Below are 21,214 nucleotides of genomic sequence, written 5' to 3' on the forward strand. Positions count from 1 at the left end.
TTTGCGCGATCTAAAAGCTTTTCGAAAGAGTGTTTCAGGTCATTGACTGGAATGTCTTCCAGGATGTCGGTACAAGCCTTTTGGAGCACCTCTACGGACGCAAAACTTTTTCCTTTCATAGCCAAATGCAATTTTCCGATTAGCTTGAAGTCACAGAGAGCCACATCAGGTGAATACGGTGAGTGATTGATGGTTAAAATGCGATTTCTAGTCAAAAAATCGATCACTAGAGTGGATCGATAAGATGGTGCATTACCTTGCATCAGGGCGAATTCGAAGAATGCGATGCATCAAACGCTCAAAAACGACAAGGTGGAAAATTGCATTGACGGTTTGTCCCATTGGCACGAACTTCTTGTGGGCAATTCCCTTTTAATCGTAAGAACAAATGGGCATTGACTTGATTTTTAACTTCTCCAAACGCGAGTTTTTGGGCCATTCGAATGTTGAATTGATCAGTTGATCAGTCAAAATGCGATAAATCGATGTTTTGGAGATATTCAACTCCGATTCCATGAATTTCAACGATGATTTCTGTTCATTTTAGATAAATTTAGGAACAATTTCGATGGAGATTACGGTGATTACTAATTTAGGGCGGCCCGTATGTTCATTGCCATTTATGTCCTCACAACCATATCTGAACCACTCAACAACTCTGGCACGAGATGGACAATCAACGCCATAAACGTTTTTCACCAATTCAAATGTTTCGGTAAACATTTTACTGATTTTAAAACAAAATTTGATATTTGCTCTTTGTTTCGAAACTCATTTTCGTACCGATGACACACATACATACTGCCACTTTAGACGCAATAACTTCACTTCCACTGAACCAAATGTCACCAAGCTTTCACTGGAAGTCAGCCAGGCATGTAACTTCCAATGCGCTACCTCATTAAAAAGATGGCGTCATCAAAAACTTTTTTACGACTAGTCTTGTTTATTTTGGACTTCACCTTGTGTAACATTATAATTCATAAGAGAATATAGTGGGTACGACAGTTACAAACGTTAGAAACATATGGGGGTGTAGTATTGCTTGACATTGCACATTGTTTTTATCTGAGAAACAAATTGAAACAATACTGAAATTTTCCGGCAAATATTTGCGTGGAACATCTTAAGCCCGCATCGAGCCTACAAAGTAAATGCTTTTCAGATTATTGAAAATAAGGGTCAAAATGTTCCACAAAAATATGCCCTATTAAATTTCAGTAAATACTCTTAAGGACAATATTAATGGCAAATATAGTTTTATCCGAGGTTTTTCAGCTAATTTAGATCAAGTTGAGACGAAATTTGGAAAACTTTTAGCCACTGCTGTAAAAAAATTGTGACATTAAGGAGCAAAACGTCAGTTGGTCCCATGTTCTACAGATCTTCCTCTTTCCTAATTTGCTACACCGCATTCTCGTCTTTTTTTACTACTGCACAGAGTTATTAGCTACTTGCAATGGGGGGCCTGTATTCCACACAAGTGGCAACCACGTTGCATAAGCGAATAATGATGCTAAATACTTCAATTAAGCGTAGCAATAATAAACAATTTTAGATTAAGAATAAAATATTGCTGTTTTTTCAATATTTCTTAATGTTCTCAAGTACGTACCTGTATTTTCTGTCTAATTTAATGCTTTCTGAATGCTAAATTTCAATTGCCCAACAAGTAGATATGAAGGTACATATAAAGCTATTTATGTATGTATGTATGCCCAGTATGCTCGTTTTTCATCTGCCTTCCATAATCAATTAAATTTATTAATACAAGCACGCACATTTACGCAAGTACAATAAATAAACATAATTTTAGTCTGTAACGTTGGGAGCAATACTTCATGGTTCTTCTGCTGTACCTGCTGTACGTCGTTGCGTATGAGTGATGCTCTGTGTGTATGATTGATATTTCTATTTATATCTCCTGCTATTAAAAATATGTTTCGTATGCATGTGTGTGTTTGCATTAGTAATTCCTTAAGTACTTTAAGACAATTCACTTCCAGAGAAGGCGTCGTTTAGGAAACCAACAGAGCCAAGGTGGATTCTTTTCGAATATCACACACACGCATTTGCGTAAAATTCTTTATTTACTCTCAAGTAAACATATGGATAAATATTATATAATTATATGCTAGAAACGCCCAAACTATGTTTGATTAGTAAATATTAGTACAATTATTTGCAAACATATATCGAAAATATTGATGTGTAAGTTACTAATTTTATTGGAAAATTTTTTTTTATGTTGGAAAATCTTCATTTTTCTGCGATTAAAGAAAACACATTTTTGTTTGCTTTAAAAAAAGATGTAACTCTTAAAATCTAGCTGCCGAGAGATTTATTGTGAATACTGTGAATAAGGAAACACTGACTCACAGCTCAGCTTTTTTTATTTATTTATTTTTTTTTTGTGTGTCTTTAAAGTGTATTTTTGTAATGTATATCGGAGTAATTTAAGGGGACAGAAATCATTCCTGTAAAATTTCGAAAAAAAATTTTTACTTTTTTTTTCATAAAATGTTAATATAATCCTTTAAGAATATGTGAAAAAATTTTAGAACGTAAATTTAAGTATTTCTTGTATTATAGATCGTCAACCGTGACGACTCTATTCTTGCGTTCGAGCGCTGGGAGAGGTATAGTTACGTTGCCGACTTTAGACGCGTTTTTCTCAAAACTATATTTTTTGAATTGGCGTACACAATAACTAGAAAAGTTATTGAACGATCTCCCTGAAATTTGCAAACATCTTTTTTATGAAATTTCTTTCTATGTGAATTTACAAGTTTTCGAAAATAATTTTTTTTTCGAGCAAAAATAGTAGGAAAATTCGCCCCAAAATTCATTTTTTTGTTTTTGAAGCATTTTATTCCACGAATTTTTTTTTTTATTTTCCTTCAATTCATATAGAAACTATGACATTAATAAACAAAAAATGTTTGGTTTTTTTTATTCAGGTCATTGACGCCGATGCTACAATGCCCCCCGATTGAGAAGCCCCGCTGCGACCTTCCTGGAAGAATAGAGTGTACATCCGCCATTTTAAATGATTAAAATAAAAAACAAAATTGGTTATTATTTTAATGTACATATAAATAAACTGTGTGCCAATTTTGAAAAAATGTATTGATTTCTACATTTTAAATAATTATAATGAAAATCAGGGAAAATATGGTCCCTTAAAAATGATGCGACAGATATCATTTCGGGGAATCCTGGCATGGTGATTTCCAGCCATCAGCTTACACAAAAAAATGCTGCCGAAATTAGAATTTCGGTAACGCTGCACAGAACAAGTCTCCCGCACTTTTCCCCCTCCTCCTTCACTCCTCTTTCATTGGAAACATTTTTCTTTCAACAAAGTGAACCTATCGTAATCGAAAGGCACCAGGCCAGAGGAATGAGTTGCAGCGTCGGGTGTATAGTAAGCAGACTCTTTTTTAATAGCATGCACCTCTTTTGTTCTCTATATCTACGTAAACAATTTTACACTCATTAAAAATCTCAACTGGATTTTTCTCACTCTCACCACGAGGTAGTAAATGACAGTACGGAACTCTCATTTGGAAAGATCGCATGTTAGATCAACATTTTTCGGATGAGATGCTCTTGGGTCAAGAGTTTCCATCATATTAACCTCCAATTAGTCTCGTTTTAAAGCGAATGAAGAAATTATTCCTGCCAGTCGAATTACCGCATCATTTATGACTTGTTTGCCGCACTGATATTTTTTCATATAATTTGGAAATACCATATTTTCCAAAGTGAGGAGCAGTTTTCAAAAAAAACTTCACGACATGAACGACAGCAATATGTTCGAAAAATAGGAAGATGAAATAAACATCTAGGTTAGGTTAGGTAGCGCTGACTGATCTGTAAAAAGATCTCACTTAAACCTGTGGGGTCCATTATTTTACCAGTGCTATGTATTTGGAGTCGAAGATATTTTCTGTAACGCTTAATGCACGCCTTCGTGAGTTTTAACGAGCCGTTCAGCTTTTTGTCAGCAATGTCCTTCAAGGATGTAAAACATGTTGATCCTAAACACATTTCCCCAGTCCTACAAAGAGCAGGGAAGAAGCAAAGTAGATATTCCAATGTACCCCTAGCATTCGCTTCGTTGCCTGTGTTACACCTTCGCTCCGGACTAATCCCATTTAAGCTGCATTATGTTTGGTGAGACAGTGCGCCGTCAGTACCCCAACCAATATTTTGCAGTCTTTCCTAGACAGTGATAAAATAAAGTTTAGCAGTTTTCGTATTCGAAGTCTTTACCATAATTTTGGCAGTTTTATACGAGGTCAACTACGTTTCCAGAGTTAGTTACTCATTTAGTTCCGTTTTTAGAAAGAAAGTGTGTTTAGTATATGTCTGACGTGCTCAATTTCGGCAAGCAAATACCTGCCTTAGCGAGCTCATCGGCACTCTCATTTCTCCTCTGTGTCCTGATATACAATAAATAGTGATCTGCCCCTTTCCGCAGAGTTCATCCATTTTAGATCTGCATTCTTGAACATATGCGGTGTTAGCGCAAGGGGCCATAATTGCTTTAAGGGGGAGGTAGGGTTTAGCGCTAAAAAAAAACACTTTTTTTGTGAATTTTTTGCAGAAATATGGCTTAAGATACTTTAATAAAATCAGTTACATGTTATTGTACATCTTTTCAATAAGTTTTTAAAAAATATTAATAATAAAATATTGACAAATAAGCCCATGACAGAGTTTTTTTGGAGATATGTTTTTCGAGAGGTGCTCTGCGGTGCCAATCGGCATTCGTCGTAGAATCATCTGAAACTAAAAAAGTCGATTTTTTCAGTTAAAGTATGACGTAATGCTCCCCCCTACATTAAAAAATTTTTTTTTTTTAATTTTTGTAGTTTTGGTGGCAAAAAAACGTAAAACGAGCATTTTTGGCGAAAAATTTCGCCATATTTGTAAGTGAAAAGCAACCTTAAAAAACAAAAAATAAAAAAAAAACAGTGTAGGGGGGATTAGAAAACGTGTGCCAAATTTGAAAAGAATCGGTTGAATAGTTTCGGAGTTGTGATTGGCACCGACTTTTAAGAAGTCGTTTCGGGAAAAACGCGTTTGAAAAGATGACTCTGAGAAATTATCGATGCTCCGCATTCGAGGTAGAGTGCCTACAAAGGCTATAACTTTGAGAGTTCTGCTCCGACCCACTTAAAATTTTGACACAACATTCTTGAAATGATTTACTATAAGATGAGTGAAGAAAAAAAATTTCGATTTTGTGACCCTGCCCCCCCCCCTTAATAGCCTCTTTGCAGAGCTAATTCAGCTGAAATACAAATTTCAGCTTGAAAGGAAATTCGATGCTTCTTTCCTCTTGCGCATGCGACTGCCTAAAACTTTTGCTGAAAAAATGTGTTGACTTTGAAAGTTTTTCAATATTGAAAACATTTAGAGCAAGCATGATTTTACAGTTGGCAAATGTGCAAAATTCTAGCTCTTAAACCCCGATGGCAAAACTCTGATTTTTCTCAAATAATTGTCCATAAAATCTGATGTGTATTTAATATAACTAACTTCACTTTACACAAATTACTGCAATTAGGTGTGCCACCTTTCTCTGATAAAGCCTTTTGTAGTTGATTTGGCAATTACTGCAATTACGAGCATAGCACGCACACTCACACACACAGACAACACGTCCTACTGGAAAACTCATTTATTTCGAACCACTGCCCTTCTAGTGAATATGAGGCCATTATTTACGTGCTTTATATTCTTCTTCCTACAAGCAAATTCATTTTAGGTGGCAGTGTCTTGGAAACTGAAATTGTTCGTGCATCTCTACTCGCATGAGTCGAAGGATTTGATTCGACGAAATGAGATATGCTTGTAGTAATTTTTTGATAGGCGCTACGATTTCATTAAGAAGTCATCAGTTTTTCATTGTCAAAAATTATTATTGTAATAAATTTCATTCGCAATTTTTATAAGCACGAGTATATTATTATAATTTCACAGCAAATCTCTGACACTGAAATTAATATGAATGTTGAAACAGCCACTTAATTAATGCTGCCCTTTCATGAGTTATACTACTTTTTTTTATTTAGCACCATTTAGTCGTCAATTAGCTGCCGAAAACTGAGTTCTCAGCAAAGTTTTTCCTGCAGGCCTCCGTCGACAGATGCAGATACTGATGCATAAACTATTAGTTCAATTAACTTGTCACAGTGTCGCAGTGGAACGATTCCGCTACATAGTTCACAGAGAGACACCCACGCATACACAATCCCGTACATCTACAATACACATGCGCAAATGCAATGTCAATAGTAGAAATTGTGGTGATGAAAGTTTTTCTGAAGGGCAAATCGCTTTTTAGTTTTAAAACTCAATTCATATGCCTCGTTGCAGTTGCACTTCTTGGAATTTTGGTGACTGCCGGATTTGAACACTAACGCAAGGGAAGCAGGGGAAGCAACTATGAATATGGTACGTATATTGCTGATATCACAATGATTTCTCCCACTCAGTCCATAGCCTACTTACTTACATCTATACATACGTACGTACGGGACTTAAACGTCAATCGGCTATAAATAATCGTAGTCGGGCTGAAAGCTGCGCTAAGTGACCCAATTTCCGCTAAAATATTCATGCAAATTGCGTAGAGTGCAACAGCAACAGCAGCAGCAGCAAAAATAGCAACAACAACAATTAAAATGCCCAACAACAACAACATCAAATCGCTAAATGGTAGTTGATAAGCATCATAAAAATCGCGAAATCCAGCTATTGGTATTGTTGTTGCCCTCGCGAACATGTGCATGCACAGCCACTTATAGCGAAGTGCCTTTGCTACAAAATTTGAAACACTTTAGGCTCAACAAATTGTTCATTTTTTCCCATTCAATTTCAATAAAGGTATAAGGGACGCCTACGTTGCTCCCCGTACCTGTAGGTAAAGCACTCGCTCTCATGTAAAGATATTACTCTCATACATACCTACACATACATATACATACATTCTATCGAATTTTTCTGCTGTATTGTAAAGTACATTCATGCTTTTGTATACATTTTTGAGCCAATTTTGTTGCTGCTTGGTCAGAAATGAAATATTAGGTTAGATTAAGTTGAAGCGGTTGGCCTAGAGGACACTTAGGCTCATAGCCCGTTGTGATTCCGCATGGAAGTAAAATATGTATTACGTGAATTAAAATGTAAAAGGTAAAATTACTCTTCAAAAAATTCTTTGACAACTCTGTGCTTATATGTATGCGTATATTAAGCAATTCGATATCGATTACCGAAGTATTAGGTGCGCAACTAAGTTCCCGCTGTTTGTCAATAGATGCCGCCAGCAGTGTGTGCTAGTCGATTTTAACACAACCTAAACGTCATAAACCAAGCTTAGACATATGGTAAACAAACTGCTTCGACACATTAGTGATTTTGTTTTGGTATCATATACTTTTGGTTTTCTAAAAATGTGTTAATGTTTGAGATGCTGCTTTAAGTGAAACAACGCGCCGAGATTGGTTCCGTCACTTCCAAGACGGTAATTTTAATGTTGACGACCGTTCGCGTGAAGGAAAGCCAAAAACCTTCGAAGACGCTGAATTGGAGGCATTGCTCAATGAGGATCTGGGTCAAATGCAAGAAGAGCTTGCTTCAGTATTAGGAGTTACCCGCCAATCCTTTTCTAAGTGATTGCATGTTTTGGGAATAATTCAGAAACAGGGGACTCCTTATGAGTTAAAACCAAGGGATGTGGAACGTCGTTTTTTCGCCTGTGAACAACTGCACCCAGCAAAAGAGGAAGAGTTTTCTTCATCGCATCGTGACGGGTGATGAAAAATGGATTCATTACAGCAATCCAAAGAAAAGAAAGTCATGGGGACTGCCCGGTCATGCTTCTACGTCGTCGCCTCGTACGAATATTCACGCTGCGAAGGTTATGCTATGTATTTGGTGGGGCCAAACTTTCTACTAAAACTTGTAAGGAAAGACATTCTGTTGATGGTCGGTATTGTTACAGGACACAACCCATGGGGTCAGCATATGACCACCATTGGAATCATTGAGGACCCAGTGTGCCTGTCATGCTTGGAGGAGGCGGATAGCACGGATAACTTTCTCTGTGAGTGTCCTGCCTTTGCTAGAGCCAGGCTACGAGTTTTGAGTTCCGATGTCGTGAGAATGAGTAATATTCGTTCTCTAAAACTGGAGGATATTTACAGATTTCTCAAAGAATCTGGAAAATTCTCACTGAATTAACTACTTTACATCTATCTCTATTCTTTTCTATCTCTTTCTCTGATACTTTTCTCCTTTCCTCCTTGACTATTTACCCTCCTTCCAGAGCAATAAATACAATGGGCTATTTAGCCAAATCTCCTAGTGCTCCTTGGCTCGACTATTCAAATTTCAAATTTCAAGCACTTATTCCGTTGTCCAGAAATTGAAGATTAGTCAGAGAAGTATTTGGAATCTTCGTCGAAATAATGTTGTTGAAAACCTTTTTCTTCACTTATTATTTTTATCACAGAATGAAAAGTTCGGTTTAGTTAATTAACTATTAGTCAATAAGCAGCTAAGGAAATTTCGACTCTCTTATTCCCAAAGAAATATATACACATGAAGGTACACAAGAATCTTCGGCACTGCTGATAATTGAGACCAAATCTGATTAAGCAGGATGGCTGCAATCATTTTAAGGAGAATTAATATTATTGATTGGCCTAAAATCCTTGGATGATAGGTGAGAATGCTATATAGCGATTCTATGTTTTTGGATATTCTCGTAAGTTTTTCCGAAAATTGGTTTATTTGTAGACCCGGGTATAATAAGAAAGGTACCGAAAAATTAAAGAAAATTGTAATTTTGAGATTTAATCAATTTTGAAATTAGGGCATAGAGTTTTATAAGCTCAAATATCTTCAGTTCTTTTTCACAGTAAAAATCTTGAATTCATTTTTAATTCTTTGGGATAAAATATAGTTTTTTACAAAAAAATTATAATATATATTGTATATTATATATATTAATATATTATATATTTTTATATATATTATTATTATAAATATATTATTATATATTAAATTTTTTATGTTATATTTTTTTGTAAAAAATGTAATTTTTTTGTTCACACTTTTTGGGAAAAAATTATTTTCTATCATTTTTGAAAAACATGTAGCTGTTTACTAGCGTACGTAGCAATATTTACGTTATACTATGTACGTATGTGTATTAGCGCTTCGCTAGAGCAGAATTTTGCACTGTTTTACTGCACGTATTTGAATATAATTCGAAAAGTTATGGGAATCTCACTATGCTTCAACGATTACTGAGTCTCAGTTGTTATGAGAAAAATCTGATTTGTTACAAAAAAATTTTTTTTGAAGTGAAAACTTCTTTAGAATCGTTGGGGGTGATTTGAGAAAAAGTGAAACCAAAAAAGCGACACTCTTGGCTACGAGGCGTTATATTATATGTTGATATAAACGTAGCGACGAACTAAATAACTTTTAGGCCAGCGCCGACAGCATGGCGCGGTAGCCGAGCGACTAGCAATGTGAACTTCCGATCCAAAATCCTTGGTTCGAATCACAAGAAAAAATTTTTTTTTATACAGTTATTTTATTTTATTTTATGATATGTTTATGAGGAGCTTTTTTTCATGGCAGAAATACACTCGGTGTTTTGCCATTGCTGAGGGGTGAGCGCTATTAGAAAAATAGTTTTCCTTAATTTTGGTGTTTTCACCGAGATTCGAACTGGCGTTCTCTCTGTGAATTCTGAATAGTAGTCACGCACCAACCCATTCGGCTACGGCGTTTGTTTAATTTTACTGATGCAAAAATGAGGGAAAATATTTGAATAAAGTTTGCTTACTGTTTACACATTTTCCAAAGGTCACGGAGAACCAAAAAAAAAGTCGATTTTCAAACAAATACGAGTGCATATGTGTAATTGTGTTAGAGTTTCGGTCACGCCCCAGCAAAACCTGCGTGCATATGTGTTTGTAACATTCAAAAAAATGTAATTGTGTTAGAGTTTCGGTCACGCAGGTTTTGCTGGGGACGCTCATAATAGCAACCGCGTGTGTATTTTTATAGTCGTAAATATTTTCATTTTTAAATATTTACCGCAATTATGCCGAAAAATAATGCAGAAAAGTGTCGTGAATATCGACAGAAAAAAAAACCAATAAATAGCATCACGGAATTCATTCACGAAAATTTAATAAAGTATACACCAGAAGTATAGCGGATACTTAGAAAAGATTATGATAAAGTTCCAATGATTTTAAGTGGCGATTTTACCGTAAATTTTGCATTGGACACAGCGGGTCCTTTAATTGACGTTCTCAATACAACATTCAATTTAAAAATGTGTAACAATCGCACTGAATCGACAACACGATCAAAAACAACAATTGACGCGGTACTTCAAAGATATATTGACAACATCGAAACCAAAGCATTTGTATCATATTTTAGCTATCATAAGCCACTCGTATCATTTGTTGAAAATGAAAACATTGAGGATGAATAATAATAAAATGAAGAAAATAAAATATGAACTTTATAGCAATATTATAATGAACCTATAATTATCCCGCCCCTAATGCTGCTTTCGTCTCATTCTCTCTCAGTTTGTTTTACGGAAGGTTTCACTTCTATCGCGTCTAACCGTTAGACTGGTATTTTTTTTTTTTTTTTTTTATATTTTATCATAGAAAATTATAAAAAAATTATAAAAATTTAAAAAATAAATGAAGATATTTAAATATTTCAATTTTTTAAAAACTCTATACCAAATCAAAATATCAAACAGTTATTTTAATTTCCTAATTTTTACCTTTCCTTTTTTGTGGTGTATCCCACTAGCGTGGTGCCCCCTTAGGCAACTGCTCTTTTGCCTCTATAGCTAACCAGGCTCTGGAGTGCTTATAGTTCGTTGGAAAATGTATTACAAAATGTAAAATTCAGAATTTTTCATTTTTAAGTTTTTTTCTATTTTTTTCGCCACAAAACGTTACTAGTTTTCCCAATGCCTTTCAATTAGTTAGCATTCTGCTATTAAGACTTCTTGCAAATCTACCATAAGATTTTTTCAACAATTCAAATGCCACTAGATTTCTTAATGAACGAGTCAGGTAAATCATTTAAGGCAATACTTTTCACCCATAGACAACAACGGAAATGAACCCTAATATTCGCCAAAAGGCTTTTCTGATACTACAGAGAATAAAATAATTTACATTGCAAGATTGTAAAATTATGTATCATCGTCATCGGACAGCTTTAGCTTCGTTCACGATTCGTTTATCGATCCTCGGTAACAGTTCTCCAGTTTCTAACGCCCAGTATTCTTATGTCCATCAGAACTTGTTCAAACCATGTTAGTCTTGGACGTCCTCGTTCTTTTGGCGCTTCGAGGTTGTATGACACAATTGATTTCTGGAGGCAGATATCTCTTATCACAGTCTTTGCGACTTGACGTATTTTACGATGTACTCGCCAACATTATGTATATTCAAGATATTATTTTGAGTATTACGAATTACTAGTTGCTAAGTATTGACATCATCATATTTCTAAATTTGTCTAGATATTCTACAACTCCAAAGCTCAAGCCATTATTTCAATTTACATTCCACTCGAATCACAGTTGTATGTTTTTTATGCCTTCGTTTATTGTATGGGCTATTCTAAAACATGAAGCAGCTAGAAAAGTGGGTTTTTATACATCTATGCAATAGTGACTCGATTGTTTCCGACCTATATTTGATGCATTCACCTGCTCCTTTTCGGTTTGGTGAAGAAACTTCAGAAATTTTGGAAGTATTTTACGTAGTCTGAACACGTCAAAATTCGACAAACTTCTTTAGATTTCTCTAAACTCCATTGTATAGAAATAGTGCGACATCACAATTTTCAGGGTAACTAATTTTTTACGAACTTAAAGAAGTTCGACTTTACAAAAGCAAAGTCAACCTTTTATAATCTGTCTTAAAATAACGTAGTCTGATCTAACAAAAACTCTGTTCAATCTGTACCTTCGATATGAGTGCAAACGGCCAGGAATTGGTATTTAAATAATCACACAACGGCATGGAAATTGTGAAAATGCAATACCGAAAAGCTGAGACTTTTAAGGAGACGTTTCACAAATTAAGCCAAAAACAGAGGAGTATTTCCTAACTGTGCTACAAAGTAGATAAAACTGACTCATCACAATGCCAAAATATGAATAAAAATTTTGACAAAATGACTAGACTATGTCAAAAGGTCATCCTAAACAATTAATGAAGCAACACGGACGTTTCTTCCATATAGGAAACCATACATACTGGTCATGTCTGTATTCTGCACTGCAATAAAAAATATCGAAACTTCTAAGTTAAAAACTGTGTTTTACAAAATTCAAAATGTGGGGTGCCATGTGAAAATAACTGTATTGTTAATAATGCAAAGTGCTATGTATATAAACTGTCCCTTTAGTAATGAGTAATAAAAAGTTGTCCTAATAAATATTTCATTCGCTTCAATCACTACTATTGCACTCAACTCAGACAAACCCATAAATTTTGTGTGTATGTGCAAGTAAGTAAATCCAGCAGTTTAGCACTAAAATAGTACACCGAGTATAAAAATAGGTGAAGGTCGTCGCAGCCATAATCAACAGCAACATCCACCCTCTTCACAACAACACCTTCGTCATCGAGCAGCATCAGCATCAAACGACAACACCAACAACAGGGACAACAACAACACCAGTCACAACAAAAAACAGCAAGACTGCAAATTTTATTTCAATCATAAGAATCAGCAGCAATAACAACAAGAAGTAACAAAAATTAATACCAACAACAGTACAAACTCGTGACAGGACGAGCAAACCATAAAATCAAAATAATCACAACCTATGAATAAATATGCACAGTTACATATGTACATAGTTCTCAAAGCAGTGACTGTTGAGTACCGCAACGAAGCGCAGAGTAGCACAGCAACAACGCAGGTAAGAAGGCCTTCTCTTGGTCCAGGGACAAGCAGTTAGACAAGCATAAATGCAAATAGAAACAAGAAAAATGAATACTCATCCTTATACAAATACTTAGTTGTTGGTCGAGCACACAAACCAACAATCCCAGATGCAGATTTCGATTCGAATTCAGACGCAGACGCAGTCGCAGCTGCGCTTGTCACATTCATTAAATTACAAATGCACTCACCTTAACACTCTTCTGCCGACCGCCGACCGCCAACTGCCGTCAACAACATTATTCACAAAATCACCCCTCACCTACTCTCCAAGTACACACCCCACTCCCTCTACGATGGATGTTGTTTGATTCCAAAAATAACAGAATCATTCATCTTAGTGGTGGTATCATTCTCTAAGCACGAATGGATAAAAAATTCTCAAACCGCACTCGTAAACAACACTCCTTATTTGGCTCTCACGTCGTCTTACTTGTTTTGCTGTCGGGTTCTCACTCGTTCTCTCGTCGCGAGTTTAGATATTTGGGTACTTGTGGAAGTACGTGTATACTTACGCATATATAGATGAATACACGAATACTCAAATTATATTACATATACATGAAAATATATGTATATATGTATGATATATAAATATATATAGAGTACGTCTCAAGCATTCAGAGGCTTAACAAATTAATAAATATCAAATACTCGCTCTGTTTCAATAAAATAAATTACTCTACAAATCATGTAATCTATTTTTTATTTAGATTAAGAACAGCCTTCGTAGTTTAAGTTCTAGTTTAAGCGGAATAAAGAGAGCGTAAAATATATCATATGTATGTATGTAATTATGTTTCAAGCAAAAAGCGTCAGCTTGAAAAGGATTGAGTATACATACATAAAAGCTACAGTATTCTACTAAAAAAATGTTAATTCACGCGAAATGCCTGCCTCTCCAAAAATGTAGGTCTAACATATTTTCATAGTTATTTTTTATTTATTCGTTTGATGTTTTTCCCCAAACGGAGGAGCCTATAGTTTTATTGCGTCTGCAAATGGCAGATGGTTTTTTATGCGGCGTTTTTTCATGGCAGATATACACGGAGAATTGTCTCCACTGCGACTGCAATAAAAACACGTTTCGTATCATTTGGTGTTCATATCCATCCACATTCATCCACAAGCCCATTCGCTTGCGAAGAAACAGCAATATAAGGTGATTTTTCTCAGAAGCATGATGTAATTTTTTCCGCTCAAATTTTGTTTCGGATAGAGTTCTGGAGTAAATTTTTCTAGTACATTAGATTGATCTGCCTGGTGGAGTGCTATCTGCTATCTTGGCTGCACTATCACGGCAAACAGCAGAGCAGATGAAAATGTCAACTGCAAGGCTAAACAAAGAAAGGGCGGTGTTCGGGCGAAATCGCAAATCTCTAGGCGCTCTAAACAGCAAATATGCAGCTCATGAGCGAACTCAGTATTGTGAATACCTCGGCATCATCTGTAGAATATGCCGATCAGAAAATAACCGAACCTGTGGCAAATCAAATGCTTAAAGTGGCGATTGATGGGTCACACGCTTAGAAAACTACTAGATAACATCGCGAGAATCGAACTGAACTAGAACCCGCCAGGAGGCAGATACTTGTAAAAGGTCGATGTTGCGTGAGCTAGCAGACACCGACATCACAGGAGACTACGCAAAAAAAACAGCCTAAAACTGTGTACGATGGAAGAGTCTTGTCGACGCCCTATGCACCCAAGCGGATTTAACAAGGAAAAAACTTCGGTTTTTTAACTTTGAACTCAAATAATAGTCGTATTGGCATTTCTCGACTAAATTCTTCAAATCGACCAGACTTCGACGCACTTTCCTCTATCTTCAAAAGTGGTAATAAAATTGATGTAGATAAAGTTACGTATACGTTCAAGCTTTCTACAACTTCGAAGTTGTTTGAATGTACAATTAAAGATAAGTTAACTTTTGCAGTCAAAAGCCTCACTTCATGAAATCGACAGGGATTTATTCCATTCTAATATTGAGGTCTCTAATATTGCCGTCTTTACGGATGGTTATATATCTGAGTTTCAAGATGGTTTTCAGACAGATGTTGTTTACATCGATCTCTAAAAGCTTTTGACGGGGTTTCACACTCAGTTTTAATAAGCAAACTGGCAATCATAGTTTTTCACTCTATTTTTCTGGAATGGATAAAATCTTATTTAAGGAATGATACTCGTCTGGCGACCGCTGTAGCTGAATGAGTTGACGCATGTCTACCGTTAAGAAGTGCACTAGTTCGATTGTCCGTGAATGAAATACCAAATGATAGAAAACGTTTTTTCTAATAGCGCCATTTGTGCAAAAGTGGCGGCAACAGTGCATTTCTGCCTCGAGAAATTAGCATAGCTTTTTACTCACGCAGGCGACTTGTTGAGAAGCAATGGGGTTTTCAACCGAAAATGCTCCTGATGAAACACCGTAACTCATTTAATCATATCTTACGTTTTCTTTTCGTGGTTGGCAGCCACACTTAATCCATAACATAACATAATCAGAAACTAGAAATTATGCTGAAGGGAGCATTCGCTGGAAGAACGAGGACAACGAGAGCATTTTATCTTACCCATTTATCTATGTAATAATGCACACTGCTTCAATGCCTGCTATAAGGCTCTGAGAACGTGGCTTATAGAGGGAAAGCATGAAGCTTTACTTTTTTTTACCTTCAACTACGATTTGAAGCCAATAAACCAATTTCACAGCCACTGCACAAACTTAGAGCGCGGATTATATACAAGGAATATATCGAACTCACTGGAAGTATACATATTCTGCCTGTTGACTGACTGTTTAAATGTCTTCCAGGCATAGGTGATTGTTACTTCTATTGTGTTGCCATTTTTCAGATAGTCTAGCTACTGAAGTCTGTTATAGATAAAAGTAGGAGCCAATAACAGTATTCAGGAAGCGCGAGTTTTTGAAGGTGGTTATAGACTCTGTGAATATCGTTTAGAAACTGCATGTACACAGTCGGGCCCAGGGGTTGTCTAATGTGCATGGTGATCTCATCGATCATTTAGTGACAAGAAAATTGCTCGGCTCATAGCAGTAGACTGTTGGGCTGGTTGCTACGGTAGTATCCCAGATGAAAAACCTTCCTCAGCTTGATGTTATACTGATTTACTAGGGGCATGCGTGCCTCACTATGAAGATGATCCAACCAGCATAGTTGGTTGTCGCTAGGTTTGGGTCCCGCCACGTAAAAATGCTCCCAATGAAAACGAAAACAAAGCCTCAGATGAGAACTGTCTGCACTGATGACGACCACTGGGATCAAAATAAGGATTACGATTTGAGGGCATGCACCTGGAATGTCCGGTCCCTTAATGGAGAAGATGCCTCTGCCTGGCTGATTGATGTCTTCGTAAGAGTAAAGGCTGACATCACTGCCATTCATGATATGCTATGGACGGGGCAAGGCAAGAAAAACATCGAACCTTGCGACGTCTACTGCAGGTGCCTTGTAAAGAAGCGCAAATTCGATGTTGGATTTATTGTGGAAAAGAGACTTCGTACTTACGTTCCCTCTGGTGGACAAGCGTCTCGCAATAATCCACATCAAAGCAAGATTTTTTCAACATCTCGCTCATTTGCGCCCACGTCCCGACAGAAGAGAAGGACGATGTGACCTTCTATGAGCACCTGGAACGTTCCCATGAGCGCTACCTCCGCCACGACATAAAATTCGTGCTTGGCGATTTCAATGCAGGGTGGACAATGAGGGAATTTTTGTCCCTCAGTCGGGACATTCAGCCGGTACTCGTCATAATTGCCATACCCAAAATTACAAGATTACATTTACATAAATGACAATACTGTAGACCAGAACAATTGCAGCAGAAATACCGCCGCGTTCATCACAGTCGAATTTTTTATAGCAATGTAAACAAACTAAAAGCAGCAAAAATTAGTTAGTAAAAAGGCTCGCCGATACTACTATTATTGTCTATCGCTCGCTGGCAAAAGTTCAGGATAGTTGTGACACGAAATGACAGGTCATCTCAGATTTCATTCACTTCGGTAGTCCTATTAACTGGAGCTAACATTTTACTTGAATAGGGAAGATACTGGGGTACTCAGAGCGCACATCAAGACAGCAGCCTTCTTACGCATGTTCTATGAGGTAATTTGTATTAAAAAATGTATCTGGATTGAAAAGACCCAACAGCATCTGCTTAATTGTTAAGCAGAGATACTAAATCAAAGTTGAAATTTTGCTGACATGACAATTATTATTACTGCTAACATTTCAATTGCTTAATCTAAAACAAAGTTGACCAACAGCAGAGCATACTATTTATCAATCTGACGAGATTCAAACAATGTCTAAATTATTTGTTTCATTGCTCATTCCCTCCTTTACTGCTGACTAACTAAATGACTTTGAGCGACAATGTGAAGGAATGTCCCATAAAACGAAAGAATGTGTTTGTATTTATAGATACATACAAAAGTGGTAATGGTAGAGGTTGGCTATCAAACTTGCAAGCATCTTCAGACTCACTTAAGAATTTTATGAATACAACAATAACAATCAACAAACATCCACAAAACTAGCCGACCGAAGGCATTCATTAAACGATAAAAGTCAAGTGTTAAATGACGAAAAGTAAAAAACGAACATAAATACACATAAGTACATACTGACGAACGACAATGGACGAACATTAAGACAAGCGACAAGCGATAGAATACCAGAATAGCAGAACGACACAGTGGCAAACAACTGGCGATGGGGGGGCGGACAGTAGAGGATTGAAGACAGAAACCACAAATGAAAGCGACAGGGTGCCTTTGCGAGCAGTGTTTCAAAGGATATTTTACGCGCCACACGCACACACCTCCACATTGAGGTTCACACAATAACACGCGTGTTAACAGAATTGAAATATTTATGCATAAATGTAAATAAGTATGAAGAAGCATATGTGTGTGTGTGTGTGTATGTGTGCGTTTATGGGTACCACACAGCAAAGCAAACGGATAAATTTATTTGTTTGCTTGTGGATGAGTGTGTGCCAGTGTCTTCGATTGCGTGTGTACTTGAGGCACACATAGACATATGCAAGTAAGTAGATATTTAATATATGCAAAATCGTCTTGAAACATTTGTAGTTTTAAGGATTTACCCACACACAATCCAAGGCATGTGAAGAATTCAGTCATACAAATGCATGCATACGTACACATATACATATAAAAACACACGCACACACAAATTTATATACTAGAATAAGATTCTTGAATTTAAAGACACGCTACAACACTAACAACAATAACTGTGGTTGTCTCTACTTCTAGTTGTTGTTTGCTCGGTTGGTTGCTTGTTTGTACGTTGTTATTCCAGAATAGGTTGTTATTCTGAGATTTTGCATTATAAATCGGCAACTTTAACGTAACAATCGACATTTGTAAATTGCTTAATGTTTGTATGTATGTATACGTATGTAAGTATGTAAGGACGCAAAAGTTTGGACATGGGTGTGCACATGTACGAATGTCTTCTATAAAAGCTAACCATATGCGAATACATATAAATACATACATACATATGTATGTTCATATATAAATATAGAAGTTTTTGTTTTTTGGCATCCGTTGCTCGTTTATTCAACATCGCACGAGTTTCGCCTACTCGTTGAATTACGTCGATTTACTACTCGCTATTAACCTTTATTTTTGGTTCACTTTCGACTATATCTGTTAGTGCCAGTGCGTTGTATATTTAGGTTCGAGAAAGATGCCAGATATCAATTTTTTGAAGTGCGTGGTGCATTTAATCTTTCCAACTACAAACTTTGCTTATATCTACATATATACAAATATATACATTAGGCCGGGTCGATTTGTGGGGAGACAAAAAAATCGCCCATTGCTCTGTGAAAATCATATTCTAGGGATCAAAATAAGAAACTTTGCCGAAGGAACCATACCTCTAATACCACGAATTCTGATGTCCCCCAATTTGGGTCGAACTTTTTAGTTTTTTTTCTCATGTAAAGGCCAAAAATGGTGATATTTTGAAATGATTGTATGGGGAACCCCCCAGGGGAGTTCCAGGGGGTGTGCCACTGGCATGGGTGGATCGGCCGTCCAAAGTTAGGTGGGGTCGGTCATACATTTGGACTCGATTGGAGCACTCTAAATGGGTCAAAGTAGGATTTTTCGTTCGACCCAAATTGGGGGACATCAGAATTCGTTTTAGAGGTATGGTTCCTTCGGCAAAGTTTCTTATTTTGATCCCTAGAATACGATTTTCACAAAGCAATGAGCGATTTTTAAATCGACGCGCCCTAATATACATATGTATATACATTTACCTTCTCATAGAAAAACCCCAACTCCTATTTTGTTACATTACAGAAGAAGGAAAAAACTGAGTGGAATTTCAAGCAGAACAGTAATAAGTTATTCAGATACTTGTATGAGCCTCTGCTTGAATTTGGTATTTCCTAGCATAACCTCACATATAACGTTTTCACTTAAGAGCTTTAGTTGTTCTTTTTTCAGTGAGTTGAAAATTTCATCTCGCCCAAAAGTTGGAATTAACTCGTGAAAATTTTCGTGCAATAATTTATTACGATTTTCAAAGTGGTAAAACATCAATCAAGAGTATGGATGTTTCAAGATGCGCTTGGTTGATCGGTTAAAGTGGTGATTCAACCAGAATCCAACTACCGCTTTCGCACCATTTTGTTGCCACATCCTCGTTACCAACTTGTTTACCGGTTAATTACAGCCTGACTATATCCTTATTAGGTTGTTGACGTCTAAGCCAGACAGTTGTTCGAGACTCTCGAGCAGTGGTTTCACAGAGGAAATAGAAAATCGCTTCCTTTTCGTTTGGCTTTTTACAACTGTGACACTGTTTGTTGTGAGGGATACCCATTTTGACTGCTTGTTCTCCGACAGACCAAGCAGTTAGTTATGACTGCCATGAGTCTCCATATGTCCCGTTGTTTCATTTTTATCAATATGGACGTTTGTTGGAGGTAGTAAGAGGGCCACAACGTCTCCATATCGTCGGGACTCTCCATCTACGATCCGCGATTCGAAGGTATTTTGAGGAAATTGTATTCTTAATTGCATCCAGTGATGTGAATACCGATTCTGCAAGAACATTATTCATGGCAGATCCCCCTCTTGTCAGTTCATCTGCTTTTTCGTTACCTCTAATGTTCTGATATCCCGGTACCCAGATTAACGTAACATTATGGTTTTCACTCAACGTGGTAAGACTATTCCTACTTTGTTCCACCAGTTTAGAGGTTGTTGTAGCCAAATCCGGTGCTTGGATTGCAGTACCAGCAGTACCAGCTCCAACAGCAGTGCATTTTTGAACCTACTGTTTAGACTGTAGTGTCGAAGTTATTTAATAAGAATATCTTATTCCATTCTTCCTGAGAAGGAATGAGAGTGGCAAAATTCCTATTGAAAGTTACCGTCGGGATGATGTAGTTAGTTCTTTCCGAGCTGTACACAATAAATAGACCTGGCATGACCATACGTTTTTTCTTTCCAGCGACCCGCTGTATTTATCCTGAATGCACTCATGGTTGCCATGTATGTGGGTCTATCGGTATAACATGTGTCAGTGCATTAAGAGCCTCCCTAGGATATACCTAGATGTAATTCTCAATTGTATTCCGCCAAGTAATTTCGTATTGTAATTCCTGCCTAGAGCTTTCCACCAAACTACCACATTTATGCCACCATTCTCCTCAAATTTGTCGTGATATTATCTTCCAAACCAAAGAACCAATAATTTTATGCCGAATTCCGAATGTTTCTTATGAAAGCTTTTTATGTGAAAAGTTTCCTTTAGCCTCTGAGCGCCAACTGTATTTAAAAAAAAACTATTTTTTCTGGCATTTGATATTTCATATCTACAGTGGACTTCGAACCGAAAACCAACCGACTAGTAGTTACGTGCAAGTCCACACGATTATGACGCACATTCATTCCTAAGCGGAAAAAAGTCCTAATGTAAGAAATCTAAAATTTATTTTTACTGTAACTATTTGAAAAATGTTTAGAAGCTAGTCCCATTTTTTCATTATATAAATTCTATGTCCGTTAAATATCCACTTAAATAAAAGTACAAAAGGCAAGAATATAACAAATAAGTTGCCTAAGTACGGAATCTGTAGTGGGATAGAGGAAGCCAATAAT

This window comes from Anastrepha obliqua, chromosome 1 (assembly GCF_027943255.1).
Source record: "Anastrepha obliqua isolate idAnaObli1 chromosome 1, idAnaObli1_1.0, whole genome shotgun sequence".
Classification (NCBI taxonomy): domain Eukaryota; kingdom Metazoa; phylum Arthropoda; class Insecta; order Diptera; family Tephritidae; genus Anastrepha; species Anastrepha obliqua.